Genomic DNA, 15188 nt, shown 5'->3' with positions numbered 1-15188 from the left:
CACCTGGCCCACACTCATAGCCTCCAGTCCCTGCTGACCTCTCCCACCTCTTCACAAGCCACTCTCCTGCTTCTGTGAACTCCGGCCACTTTACCAGAAGGGTCCCCTTACTTCCACCTTTTGGCCCTATTAGTAATGCCTACTCACTTGTCCTTCAGAGTCCTGGTGTGGCACTATAGGTTAAGCACTGGACTGCTAACCACAAGGTCAGAGGTTCAAACCCACCAGCCACTCCTTGGAAACCCTATAACAGGGTCACTGTCAGTTAGAAATGACTCGTCAGCATTTAACAACTCAAACTTCAGAGCTCAGCTGAAAGTTAGCTTCCTTAGGGAAGTCTTACCTGACCCATAGACATAGTCACGTTCCCCTGTGTGTATTTTATAGACCTCTGTACTCCCCCTTATTGCATTTAATCATAGTTGTAATTAAGAAATTACTTGTCTGGAAGTTATTTAATGCCTCGCTTCCCCACTAGATTGTAAGTTCCCTGAGGGCAGGAACTTATATCTGTTTTGTTCTATCTATGAAGTATAACAGTGTCTGGTGTGCATAGGCAAATAATGAATAAAATGTGTTATTTTGAATTGAGTTATATTGAGTTGAGATGGCTCTGGCCCACCCCTGGGTGCCAGGGCAAGAGGAGGAAGCTCGGGCAGTGCCTGGAGCTGAGGTGGTTCCCATTAGTCCTCATGATTAATTCACAGCCACACTGTGATGGAGTGGGCTTGTCCCCAGTCAGCTCCTCCACTGGGGCCCACCTGTTAGCGACAAACAAACAAAGGGGATAAATAATGCATCGGGAGCTGAGCCAGGCAAGGCGGCAGTATTGAAATTAATAGGGATTAGCTGAGCAGCTTGAGGATGAAATATTTACCAGGTGGGGCTGGGCTTAGGGAGGGCAGTTCCCCCTTCTAGGGTCCCTAAGCATAGCCAGGCCCTTCTCTAGGGCATCAGTGGCTAGAACAGCCCACCGCCACCACCATAGCTGTCTTGGTCTGGCATTACAGGCCAGCTAGAATGATGTCAACTAGCTCAGGTTCCAGGCGTCTGTAGCTTCTCTTGGCACAGCCTGTCTCTGGGAAACTAGGAGGGAGTGGTAGTGGGCAGGTGCTTGAGCCTTCACACTGTGGGACCTGGGAACAAGATTCGTGGTTTGTTTTCAGACTCTGAGCATGTCTAGCTTCAGGTGGCACATGTCAGAGTTGGAACAGGTTCATCTTCAATCTTGTCCCCCATAAACCCTTCTTTGCTTCCACTCAAAATGTTTACTAGAGCCTTCTGTGTAGGCAGCATTAGTGGATGAAACCCTCAGAGGGTTTTTGGAGTAGCTGGAAGGGACAGAGAGAGAAGCAATGGGACATAGTAGGGGAAGCAATGGGTGTTATGGGGACACGTGGAAAAGATAACCTATACTAACACAGCAGGGAGGAGGGGGGATGGACAGCATTTGGTGAAGACCCCAGAGGAAATGATAGCAAAACCGAGTCTTGAGGGGCGAGAAGGAATTCACCAGGTGAAAAGTGACCAGAAGGAATAACATGTGAAAAAAGCCTAGAGGCAGAGAGCCAAGCTCCTTGGGGCAAGTGCAAGAGTTCAGTATCCTAGACCATAGCTGAGTGATGGGAGAGGGGGAAATGATGAGACCAGAGAAGTAAACGTGGAAAAGAGCCCTTGGAACTCTGTAAAAGCGTTCTGGACACCATCCTGAGAGTAGTGTAGAGTCACTGGAGGGCTTGGGGGTAGTTTCCTGCTTAAACATTGTATTTTGAACTAATTGTCAATTTACAGGAAAGTTTCCATCATTCTCTTACCCAGCAACCCCTAATGTTAGCATCTGTACATAATCATAGAGTTATTGCGCCACAAAATTAACACTGGTACTATATATTATTGGAGTCCTAGTGTGGCGCTGTAGGATAAGCACTGGACTGCTAACTGCAAGGTTAGTGGTTCAAGCCTCAGAAACCCTCATACAGGGTTGCTATGAGTCGGAACCAACTTGATAGCACTTAACAACAACATATACTATTAACTAAGCTAGCAGCCTTATTTAAATTTCACAGTGTTTTGCACTGATGCCTCCAGTGCCAACGATTATTGACGAGTTCTTGGGCATGGAATGAAACGATCAGATTTGTGGTTTAGAATGCCATGGAGAAAGCTTGGAAGGAGCACTGCTGTCATCTAGACACAGGATGGTGGGTGTTGGCTTGAGCTAGGGTGCTGGTAGTAGAAATGAAATACAGGTTTAGAAACTATTAGAAAATCTATGGGAATTAAAGCCTTGGACATGGATAAGTTTGTCCAGAGAGGGAGTATAGAGTGAGATGGGAATAGGTCCAATGACAGCTCTGAGCAACACCCACATCTAAGAAGTGGTCAGAAGAAAAGGAGCCTGAGGAAGATTGGGTAGACAGAGAAGCGTGTCACTAAAGCCATAGATAGAGAACTTCAAGGAATGAGTGCATGGTGCCAGTCCAAACCTGGAAAGCGCCTATTGGACTGAACCTCTGTCAGACCAAGGGGATCATTAGAGAAAGCAGATCTGGGGATGTGTGATGGTGGGAAATCAGTGGAGTTAGGAGGTGAAGAAATGAGACCCTGAGTGTAAAGGTAGTTGGCTGTACTAACCACATGAAAAAAAGGAGTTAGAAGGAAGTTGTTTTAAAAGAGGGAGTGCCTTTAATATACATGGTGGTGGCTGGTGGTTATGTGCCGTGGAATCGGTTCCAACTCATAACGACCCTGTACAGGGTTTCCCAGGCTGTAAATCTTTATGGGAGCACAAAGCCTCATCCTTCTCCCATGGAACAGCTGGTAGTTTAGAACTGCTGACCTTGAGGTTCGCAGCCCAATTCGTAACCACTACGCTACCAAAGTTCCTTATTTAATATATATAGGGCTTCAAAATATTGGTGGAAAATGTATTTAAAAGATAGTGGAGTTTTTCCATGAACTTTCTGAAGGCCCCCCGTATGTGCATGCTTGTATGAAGGATGCAGTGCAGAAGAAAAGTTGAAGCTCTACTAAAGTGAGGGGGTATTCAGTAATGTAGAAGACAGGCAGAACTCCAGTGCACAGGAGGGGTGGGCTTTAGACCCTCTCTGGGATGGGTCAAATGCAGGAGGGATGAGGGAATAGCTTCTGTGTTCCTGTGGAGTAGAAGCCAAGCTTAGCTGTTTACATGGGCCAGAGGGGAAAGGGTGATGTTGGGGATAGGGAATTTGAGATTTTTGGATGAAAGTACAGATTTGAAATTGTCTTTAGGGAGCAATGTTCTATGATCAAAAACATAGAAAAACGGCTGGGCAGTTTTACACAACCAGTTGAAGTTGATGACTATGATTGCAGAAAAGGCTTAAATATACATGGATGTAAATTTCTCTAGTCACACTCAGCCCAGGTACAGGCATAGAAAAGACAGAGTTTGTGGTTCTCCAGGCAAGGGTGATGGAAAGAAAAGGAAGCCAAGGGAGTTAGGGATGTTGACAAGAGGACTGAAATGATGGGCCAAAGGGAGGTGGTTGTTGCTGGGACAAAAGCTACTTTGTACACACCCAGCATCCATTTCCCCTTTTTCCTCACTTATAATTAGAGTCAGCAGTGTGTGCTAATTTAAAAACTACTTTTCTTTAGTTTCTCATACAGCTAGGTATGACCATGTCAGAGTTCTGACCAGTGAGATAAAAGGAAAGGTGTTATGTGGGACCTCCACGAACAATGTTTAAAGGGAAGTGACTCTGCTGGAAAGTGCATTATTTTTGGCTTTCCCTCCTTTCTACTTCCTTTTGCTTAGAATGTGGATGTGATGGTTAGAGCATTAGCAGCCACTTTGGACTGTGAGATAACCTGAAAGTTAGAAATCACATGCTGAAAATGGCAAGGCAGAAAAAAAGGAAGTTTCTGATGACTTTGTGGAGCTTAAGTGTCTTAGAGTAGGTTCCAACTCATAATGACCCTGTATAGGATTTTTAAGGAACAGTTGGTGGGTTTGAACCGCTGACAGTGAGGTTAGCAGTCCAGTGCTTATCCTACAGTGCCACACCAGAACTGTTAGTCAACTTAAACTGCAAGCCACAGACATAAAAAACCTTTCTAGGTAAAGTTCTGTTTTTTCCCACTTGTTTTCATGTGGGCTTCAGGCCCTTCCGGTCTTTTTAGTAGTATGGTGTATGTCCTGAGAACCAGCAGTTTGATGAAATGTTCCAGGGGAGTATAGCAAGGCATCGTAGCCTGACACTGTAACGTCCTCAGTGCCCTTTGCCCTATCATCTTTATTCCACCAATTCTACATGACAGGGTCGGTCCGTTCCATATACTAGGGAGCTTCAAAAAGTTCATGGAAAAATGTCACTATCTTTTCTTTCCAATTTTCCATGAACTTTTTGTCGTATTCTCCTTCCTGCTTTTACAATTCTGTATCAGTTTATATATTTTCAACTGTAAGAAAAAGAGACCAAACCTGTTGCTGTCCAGTCCGTTCTGATTCACAGTGACCCTGTAGGACAGAGTAGAATAGAACTGCCTGCCCCATGGAGTTTCTAAGGCACTAAATCTCTACAAATGCAGACTTACTGCCACATCTTTTTCCTACAGAGTGACTAGTGGGTTCAAACTGCTAGCTTTTCAGTCACTAGCAGCCAAGCACAACAGAACCCCATTTAAAATATCTGAAATAAAAGACATTTGGAGGTAAGGTGATTCTGTTGTTGGTAAGTGCTTTTGCGTCGGTTAGACTCATACCCACTATATAGGGTTTCCAAGGAATGGCTGGTGAGTTTGAACCACCAACCTTGTGGTTAGCAGTCCAGTGCTGATCCTACAGCGCCACACCAGGCCTCCAAGGTGATTCTTTTGCTGTTGTTAAGTGCTGTCAAGTCAATTCCGACTCATAGTGACCCTGTATAGGGTTTCTGAGGGGCAGCTGGTGTCTCTGAACCACTGACCTTGAGATTCAAACCAACCTCATGGTCCATTGCATTATTCTGCAGCCCAGGTAATTCTTGTCGTTGTTAGGTGCCATTGAGTCGGTACCAACTCAGCAACCCTATGCACAACAGAACCAAACACTGCCCAATCCTGGGCCAACCTCACTACTGTTGCCATGCTGGAGCCCATTGATGCTACAACTCTGTCAATCCATCTCGCCGGGGGTCTTCCGCTTTTTCTCAGACCCTCCATGTTACCAGACATGATCTCCTTCTCCAGCAACTGGACCCTCCTGACAATATGTTCTAAGTATGAGAGATGAAGTTTGGCCATCCTGGCCTCCAAGGAGCACTATGGCTGCACTTCTTCCAACACAGATCTGTTGGTTTTTTGTCAGCCCATGGCACTTTCAGTATTCTCCTCCAACACCATAACTCAGAAGCATCAGTTCTTCTACGGTCTTCATTATTCACTGTTCAGCTTTCACATGCATATGAGGTTAGTGAAAATACCATAGCCTGGATCAGGCACACCTTTGTCCTCAAGCTGACATCTTTCCTCTTCAACACTTTAAAAAAGGTCTTGTGCAGCAGATTTGCCTAATGCAATAACGTCATTTGATTTCTTGACTGTTGCTTCCATGATCCAAGAAGAATGAAGTCCTTGACCACTTCAATCTTTCCTCCATTGATAAGAATGTTGTTTATTGGTCCAGTGGTAAGGAGTTTTGTTTTCTTTACATTGCGTAATCCATATTCATACAGATAATTCTAGGGTTGGTTAATTTGGCATCTTATCCATGTCACCAGAGGCCCAGATTTTTTCCATTTATCTGTTTTTTCATCTTCAGCATGTTCTTTGCAGGCTAACGCCCCTCAAAGTTGGAAGATAGCTCCTGCAGTTGTAGACATTATGTGCAGACATGAAAACATCCAGCAGAATATAAAGAGTTATTTTTCCCTCATGCTTTTCTTTTAAAAATTGAAGACATTTTCCTTGGAGGTCTTTCAGCACTCTTACACCTCTGGTCTCAGGAGCTGGGAACCAGTGACTGACTGGCTCAGACCCACATTGGGCAGGTGTGGGCTCTGTCAGCAGGGGAAAAGAGGAGGGGCAGATGTTTAAGCCACCCAAGGTGGATAGGGAAAAGGGTGAAGACAAGAGGGTGATGTATGTGGAGAAAGTAGAGATGTAAATGACTTCCAGGTTACAGTGAGATTAAAGAAAAAGTGTATTGTCATCAGACACTAGGGATATTTGAGTTTAATATTTCAGAGGAAGAGCAGTAGAGGATGTTAAAAAGGTGGAGGGCATGGTTGTGGCAATGAGGCACTATGGAGAAAGTCATTTCGTGTTGAGGTCAAAGAAGAGGTGGCAGCAACGGTTCTCAGAGGACTGGTGTTATGGAGTATGCCCTGAGCCTGGGGTAGGCCCGTCTCTCTGAGAGGAGGCACCCTGCTCTGGATTGATAGATAGCACATATCACCAGAAATGTTCCAGGTAGGCAGCTGACACATGGGTCTGAGCTGGGCCATCAGCTGCCCGTGCCAAAGGCAACACAGGCAAGTAGCCTAACCTCCCCATCTCTCCTGGTTGGTCAGGCTGTTCTGGAAGGAGCTGAGGCCCTGTCACCTTCCTTTTGGAGCCACTAAAGAGCTGCCAGAAGACAGTCCTGTGGGAGAACCCTAGGGACAAGGGTAAGGTGGCTGCTCAGAGTAGCCACCTCTTCCCTTCACCTCTCCCTTGAAGGGTCCTCTTCATTTGGCCTTATGATATCTGACTGTACTCTGGCACTTCTAGCTCTGAAGTCCCAGTTCCAGGAGAAAGGTGAGACTTCTTAGCCCCCTTCTACCTGGAAGAGGGCTTGGCTGGAAATGAGGAGGGGGAGGTGGGCATCCATTGTAATGGCCAGAGCAGCCGCCCTGTTACTACGGCGTATTTCACTTTTAATTCTGACATATAATGTAATGATCTTTTTTAAGGCCCGATGATATTATCTGCCTGACTAGATTATTGAGTCTTCATCATCCCCAGATAAATTTATGGCCAGGACGAGGCTCAGGATTTATCATCAGTCAATAGAGCTCGATACTCTAACAAGGCGTGTAATAAGATATACATATTTAATGATCCAAGGGGAGGAGCACTAATGGCAGCCCAGAGTGAGTGGTCCATGGGCGGGGGCTCTGCCCTACGACTGCTGTGACTATAGAGATGTGAATGTGGTCCCCAGCTCTGGCCTTTCTCAAGACTGCCTCGGGCTCCTCTTTCCTAAGACCCTGAGGGAGAAGCTGGCAGGGAACGGCCCAGAACGGTGTCCCAGCTGGGCCTACACCTCCAGTCCAAGGGGTGTTTCACACCCCACCTGGGGACTCTTCTCTCCTCCTCTGGGCCCTGGAGGGTTGGAGCATCCTTAGACCGGTACACCCAGGCCCCTGAGCATTAGGGCAGGCCCACAAGGGGAGGGAGTGCTGGGGCTGCGTGCCCACGCTGCTCTGATGGTGACGGATGGTTTTTCATTACAGCCTCTCAGGTCCTGCCCGCGCCCTGTGTGGAAATTCTATTTATTCCCTAATTTGTAAAAATTCCCTCTTTATCTGATCCCAATCAGGGCGGGGTAATTGGCTCTCTGGGGCAGCGGCTGGGGTCCTTGATGAAGAGCTATGTGGATGTACCCAGCCCGGCCCCCACCCGGCCCGCCACGAGGGCCCACAATTAATAATGATTTGCAAATGGCAGACAAGCAATAACACAGAAAGATGTGGCGTCCGCGCTGCCTCTTCATTTCCTCCCCTCACAGATATAAATGGCCACAGAACAAAAACCCAGCACTATAAATTCTAGAATTAGTTATTCACCGGGATAAATGGGGCCTGGAGCCACCAGCCCCTCTTCCCACCACCCTTTCTGCCTGTTTCCCCTTGTCCAGGTCTGTCCCTAGGTCTGTCCTGAGCCTAGACCCTGGCTTTTCTGCCTTTCTGCCTTTCTGCCTTTCTGCCTCGCAACTTAGTTCCTTACCATATTAGTCACCCTTTCCAAGTGGCCCAGAGTCTCCGTCCCCTCAGCCACAACTGTCTTCAGCAGGTGAAATTCACCGCAGCCTGCTCCACTGACCTCACCCCGTAACTGCCAGCCCTGGAGCATGAATGGAATTGACATGACCTGCCAGAGTTGGTCTTGGGTGTCGTCTTTGGCATTTGGGACCCATTAGGCATTTGCTGGCCGAGTCTGAATTGGGCTCCTGGTGGCCAAATGTGATATGACACAAGGGGCTTCGTGCTGTGCTGACTGGTCAGGCTGGTCTAGGCTGTTGGCACAGGCATTTCCGGGCACCGTGCCCTCTCGGCCAGGCGCATCCCCTACCCCCCCCAAGTGACTGTGAGCTGGCGGGTAATGGGCGTGTAATGGCCTCATTTCCATGCCCGGCCTCCAGGAGCAGCGGTAAGTGTTTGATTGCCTTAATTTCCAAACACATCATTATCCCAGCTTTACCAGCGCTTAATAAACACTTTATGAGGATTTTTTTAAAAACATCTTCGGTCCGCATACTTCTCTGAAGTGATAAACTCTAATTAAGTCTAATATTTAAAAATATGGTAATGGTGAGTTGTTTGAATAAGTGGACTGCATTTCTGTAATTTCATTATTACGTAAAACACGCTAATTATTTGGAGCGTGCTTATTACGGAGGAAGAAATCGCCTGCTAATCAAGATGAAATTGCCTTTTCCCCTTATTGTAGAACCACCGTCATCCTTCACCATCAGCCCTGTGGCACCTCCAGGCACCTCAGTGGGGGGAGAGGAGCGAGGGGGGACTGAAAGAAGGGGTCACTTTGGAGTCGAGGCTATAAGGACCCTGTCTGAGGGGAGGGGCATAAAACTAAAGAAGCAATGTCTGTAGGGAGAGGGAGTCGGTGGCCATGTCTGGGCGCCTAGGGGACTGTGTGGACCATGTTTGTGACAAGAAATGGGTTGGGGACTATCAGGATATTGTTTTTATCAGGTATAATAATACTAACCCGGACGCTGTGTTAAGCACTTGACGAATAAAAGTTCACTTAATTTTGTAAACAACCCTTTGAGGAAAGAAGTGGCGGTGGTGGTTATGTGCTGTGGAGCTGGTTCTGACTCATCACGACCCTGTAGAGGGGTTCTCAGGCTGTCAGTCTTTACGGGAGCAGAAGGCCTCAGCGTGTCCCACAGGACAGCTGGTGGACTCAACTGCTGACCGTGCAGTTAGCAGCCCAGTGCATAACCACTACACCACCAGGGCTCTTTTTGAGGAAAGTAGTTGCTGTAATTATTACAAATCCCATTTTAGAGAAGAAACTGAAGAACAGAGAGATTAAATAAAGTTCAGTAACTGGCTCAAGTTCATAGTTAGAAACCAGGATCTGAAGATATACAGGGGCCCTCTGCTGAGTTAGTCCTAAATTTCCTGCCTCGGCCTCTATCTTCCTTCTGAGCTACCCCACTCAATATTCTGCCGAAACTGCACCCAGCTGTAGCTTAGGATGCCTGGATGGGGGATGGAGGGAAGGGGGCAGCACAGGGTAAATGTGAATAAATATAGGGACCAAGGTAAATGTGAATTTCAAATAAACAACAAATAATACTTTAGTGTGAGTATGTGTACCCATTTAATCTCGCAGTCCTATGTCAGGCAAGCCCTGGATAAAAACCCACTGACGCTTTGCTCTTAGGGCGTTGCTGTGGCCACTGTGTCCAGGCAAGTAGAAAGATTGGATAAAGGGAGGATCTAGAACATCAGCACGCCCCGGGTTCTTGCCGTACTGCCTGCTCCTTGTGTTGTTCCTACCGTCACCACCCCCTGCCCTAACCTCCTTGTCATCTCCATTGGTCCTTGTTCCATGGGCTCAGACCCCATTCCCCACTGGCTCCTGGAGACCGCTAACAAGGTGTGTTACCAAGCTAAGCTTTTGAGGCAGGCCGTGGAGACTCTTGCAGACTCAGAAAGTGTGTGACTCTCCCTTGGGCCACAGTGCCCCATAACCCCATAAATAACAGTAGTTGCCACCCTGCTGTCTCTCTTGTCCCACCAGTCCACTTTGATCACGTCATGTTCAGTCTCTTTCCTGGCCCCATCAGACCCATTTATGGGAATTTCATATTATAGAGGTATCACTTCCAAAAGGATGGGAAGGCATGCACAGTTCAATCCATGGTGATAGGACAATGGGCTATCCATTAGTGAAAAATACTGACTTAGGTCCTCTATCTCATACTATATACAAAAACGTGGCACTGTGAAGTTAATGAGCTGGACGGCAAAATCAGTTTGAACCGCAAGGTCGGCGGTTCAAGCTCACCAGATGTGTTCCTCAGAAACCCTATACAGGGTTGTTATGGGTCGGAACTAACTCAACGACACTTAACAGCAACAACAAAAGTCATATTCCAGACAGATTAAAAAAAAAAGTCATATATAAAAACTATTAAAATATAATACAGGGTGTTTTTAAAATCACATTGGCATAGGGAAGACTTTACGGAAGACATAAAGCCTAGAAGCTATAAAGGAAATGCCCGATAAATTTAGATGTCTCATAGGAATCTCAGACTTAGATGTCAGAGGTAGTAAGTTCATTACTTCCTGAGTCTGCATCTTCCCTGCTATGCCATATCTCAGTGAATGATCCCTAGATCCTAGTCTCAGCCCTCTCCTCACATGTTTGTTCCCTCATAGGCTTCCTCATTCCATTTCCTAAAAACTCTTGTCTCCTTCCACCTCTCCAACATGGACAGTTTAGCTCCACTTCCACCTCCCCTGCCAACTCACCTAGTTCTGGGCCACCATCATTTCTGGCCTATTGTGAAATGCCGTTCGTTGAGTCACTTCCGACCGACCCATAGCGACCCTCCTGTGTAGGGTTTCCGAGGAGCAGCTGGTGAGCTTGAACCACTGACCTTGCAGTTCAGCCGGCTTTGCAGTCTGGTGCATTAACCCACAGCGCCTAGACCATAGTAATTGGTGTAATTGGTCTCTCTGCCCTCAGGGTTAACCCCTCCAGCCCTGTCTTCACATCCCAGATCATTCTAATACACAGATTTGGGCCTGTCATTCCCTTTTAGTGCCTCCTCATCATTCCCTAAATAAGACCTGAAGCTCCTGAGCCTAGCATGCAGGCTCTTCAGGACTTTTTCCAGTCAGTCACTGCGGACTCTGCCAACTTCATTTCTTACCACTCCACTTCCTCTTATTTTCCACTCAGTCCACCAGCTAGACTTATTTTTTGGATACTCCATATCTCACCTCCAGAAATCTGCCAGTCTTGTTCATTGTGCCCAGAAGACCTCCCACACTGCAACCCCAACTTGCCTGTCTGGCTGCTTCCCACATGTCCCTAAGATCTCTGCGTTAATTTCCGTCTTCCAGAAATCCTTGCCAGGTCCTCTGAATGAACTGGCTGACTTTTCCGTGCTGCTGCTGCTGCTAGCTGGACTCCTGAGGGTATAGCAGTGCAGTCTTGTATACCCTTGTGGCCTGGCCTCGCCCGTATGTACCTGGCACATAGAAGTGGCAGTGCATGTTTGTTGAATGAGTGAGTGCATGCAGGTGTGGCCTTCTGGAGTCCCCTACCGCTCAGCTCCCAGTGAAGTGGGACTAGCTGGAGCGTGTCGGGAACAGGTGGTTTACCCTGTATGAGTTTCTTTGGGTTTCCTCCAAGATCTGAGCCACCAGCAGCTCCTTCACCCAGCAGGTATTGGACTACCCTTGGGCCCAACTAATGAGCTCATCCTTCCTTGTTGGGTGCTAGTCTGCTCACCTGGCTCTCTGAGGCATTTGTGCCGCTGCTGCCTTCCCATTACGTTTTCTAAGAATAGTAAAGCCAGGAGGAGAAAGAGGAAAGGGTCATTTTCTTACAATTCATGACCCTGCAGGAATATAAAAACAAGTGCTACTGAGTCAGTTTTAACTCATAGTGACCCAGTATAGGGTTTTCAAGTAGTCAGTGGTGGGTTCGAACCACTGACCTTGTGGTGAGCAGGCCAGTGCTTATCCTATAGCGCCAGACCAGGAATAACCTCCTAATAACAAAAACCAAGTTAGCCTGATAGAATTTAGAAAAGGTGAGGAAAACCTATTCATACAGACCTTGACTGTGATCACAGGACAGCCTTGTGCCCCGCTCCCTACCCCTTAGCAGTTTTAGGCAGGCCTGAGTTCAGTGAGAGGTACCAGAAGAGGGGCCTAAGCTGGGTGGACTGGGGTTTCAAGCTAAAGATGCTCAGATGCCACATTGTAGGCCCACCCTGCCGTTGTCTCTGAACTTATCCTTCCTGTTCCGATCTGTCTCTGGTGTTTCCTTCTGCCTCGTTTGCTAACTGCCATTCACTGTTTCAACTCATCAGTGTTTAAATCAGTTTTCAATGATGTATCCAGATTTCAAGGGCTAGAAGAGAACCCTGGGCTGGGGCCCATAACTGCCATATCACTGACCTTCTAGGTGAAGTTGTTGTTGTTGTTATGTGCTGTGGAGTCGGTTCCAACTCATAGCAACCCCGCACAGGGTTTCCTAGGCTGTTGATCTTTACGGGAGCCTCATCTTTCTCCCGCAGAACCGCTGGTAGTTTCGAACTGCTGACCTTGCGGTTCACAGCCCGATTCGTAACCACTACGCTACCAGTGCTAGGTGAAGTAGGACACATTTTTCCTTCCTCTGGTGCTCTGTTCCACATTGTAGTGGGCCAGCTGCAACAAGCTGGGCTCCAGAACCCCCAGTAAACAGGATCAGCAGTCAGTTTGTGGAATGAATGACAGTTGGTTTCATCAGGTTGCTGGCCCCTGTCTGTCATCTCTGCAGAAGATTTTACTATAAGCGCTTTCTCATCACTGAGTCATCCAGAAAACTAGCATCCTTGCCTTCTCTTTGGGCAAGAGGGATTCCAGCACAGAGACTAGCATCTGGAGGCCCCATTGATGGCCTTCCGAACTCTCCACAGGAATGCTGGGGCAGTGCCCATCATCCTCCCTAGTTGAGGAACCTAAGAGATGTTTAGCATTGGCTGCAGTCTACACAGCTAGTAGGTGAAGGTAAGACAGGAAACAAAGCCCCTGCTTTGTTCAAAAACCAGTGAGTGATTCCTTGCAGCTGGAGTATGAGGTTTGGGGATAGAGTGTGACAGAGATGAGACCAGAGAGAGCAGGGATCAGTCTTTGTAGGGCCTATGTTGTCAGTTCCAACTCATAGCAACCCTGTAGAGGGTTTCAGTCATATTGAGGGTCGATTCTCAACTGAGGTCAAGGGGAGCCACTGAAGTGATTTGAAGATGGACTACAGGAGAATGGATTGCAGACAGAGAACTGTTGTGGTAATCCTGGCAAGAGATGATGGCTCTAGACTAGGGGTGGTGGCTGCTGGGATGAACAGAAGTAGGGAGAGACTAAGAAGATACAATCAAGTGGAGGGAGTGGCAGTGTGCCACAGTGTGCCAAGCATGGCTTTCGGGTTTCGCATGTGGGCTTTTTGAGTGCCTTTACTGGAGCAGAGGAGAGGTAGGAAGAAGTTTTGGGAAGAAAATTAGTTGAATATTGACTCTTCAGTCTGTGTGTACCTATGGAGATGTTCAGGAGGCATTTGGATGCATCCTGTGTGTAGAGTTGATGGAGGTCAAGGACAGATGGGCACAGGTGAGAGGTCAGTGCTAGCCCTCTGGATGGATGGTGACCTGGGGGGAGAGGCTGGGCACATTCACTTGGGCAAGGAGAGGCAGATTGAGTGATTTGACCAGCAATGTGGGAGGAGCCAGATGAAGTCAATAGAAAACTAATTTTCTTTTCTGCTGGAAGAAATGAGGTGTGTGGCCGCTGGGTAATTGCAGATAACGAGGGGACTTATTCTTAATATGCACAGCGACCAGGGTCCCCAGAGTGCAGGAGACAGGAAGGATTGGAGTGCCCTGACAGGGCCAGGCTTCTTAGGGAAGACAGTCACCCTATCATAGCCCTGCCCTGCTCACAGCTTGCAGGCCTCTCCCAGGGGCCTGCCTACCAGATCCCACCTGCACCCCTCCTGTACAGCGCTTCCTATCCCATTCCCCTTCCTGTCAGCTGTCTAGCTCCTCCTGTGGCAGCCTTCCTCCACCCTCTGCCCCCACAGCACAGGCTTGCACACTAAGGGAGACAAATGACAGGGTCTCAGCTGAGCGGGGCGCGTGTCCGGCCCATAAACCACGGGGATGGGTCACGTCTGGAGTTGCCATGGCTGCCACTACCTACCCATCTGTCTTCCCACTATTCCACCTCAGACCAGTCCTCTTGGCTTCAGTGTCCCTGTGTCTGGGCTCTAGGTCACCACTCCATGTCCACATCCACCATATGTGTGCTGAGCTGTGCAGACAGCACATTGACCTGACCCTGAAACCTGGCCCGCAGACTGGTGACAGAAGCCCCTGGGCTGACCCAATGACTCCTGCACCCACAGCCCTCTTCCAGCGATGGTGACCCCCCTTCCTAGTCTCACACCCTGGCAAAGGTAGAGGTAGGGGCTCAGTGGAAAGAACTGGTCCTTGACAGATGTAGAGGCCTTCTAACCCCACTTTGACCTTACCACACACCCCACACACACACACCTGATGTTGACATCTTGTACAATAGTTCTGCAATCACTGTATCGATCCCATGAGGGCTGGTGACGGCTGAGGCCTTGAGTTTATGGCCCTTAAAGCATCTAGAGGAGGTGGGAGGAGAGACAGGTGAGGGGATGGGGAATTGGTGGCCACTCTGGGCAGAGGAACAGAAAAGCCTGATGTGGTGCTGTGGGTTAATGTGTCACACTGCAAAGCTGTTTGCATTGCAAGGTCAGCGGTTCAAGCTCACCAGCTGCTCCTTGGAAACCCTATACAGGGTGGCTGTGGGTCAGAACCGACTTGACGGCACTTTAACAGTAACACTGTAGTGGGAAAAGCTCTGGGGCTGCGGTACCTACTGCTGCTGCTGGTGGGACCAGCGGGTCCAGATCTGTTGCTGAGTGTCTGTTCCTGCAACCTCCAAATCTTAAGACTGTTTTGAGCAACAAGGGCCAATGTTGGAAAAACTGTTTGTGGAAGGGTATGGCATGCCCAGACATATTTAACCTGAGGCCAGTGGCCATGACCGGCATCAGCATTGAGCTTACTGGGATGGGACAGAGGCATGGCTGGGACAGATGGACGCAGGTGCGTCTGGCAGAGCTGATGGCCACAACTGTGGGGGACCAGGTGCCAGGCACCTTGCTGTTTTTGTACTTATTCA

At 48.2% G+C, this 15188-nt stretch overlaps 1 protein-coding gene across 1 annotated transcript in view; it reads left to right on the top strand.

Annotated features, from left to right (window-relative positions):
* ERI3 (ERI1 exoribonuclease family member 3) overlaps positions 1-15188 on the top strand; it is a 168466-nt gene that overhangs the window by 152166 nt on the left and 1112 nt on the right. The gene's annotated exons all lie outside the window — the stretch shown is intronic.

This window comes from Chrysochloris asiatica, unplaced genomic scaffold (genome assembly GCF_000296735.1).
Source record: "Chrysochloris asiatica unplaced genomic scaffold, ChrAsi1.0 scaffold00026, whole genome shotgun sequence".
In the NCBI taxonomy this organism is placed as follows: Eukaryota; Metazoa; Chordata; class Mammalia; order Afrosoricida; family Chrysochloridae; genus Chrysochloris; species Chrysochloris asiatica.
Note: the sequence above shows the minus strand (reverse complement) of the source record. Positions and strands in the feature narration are given on the sequence as shown.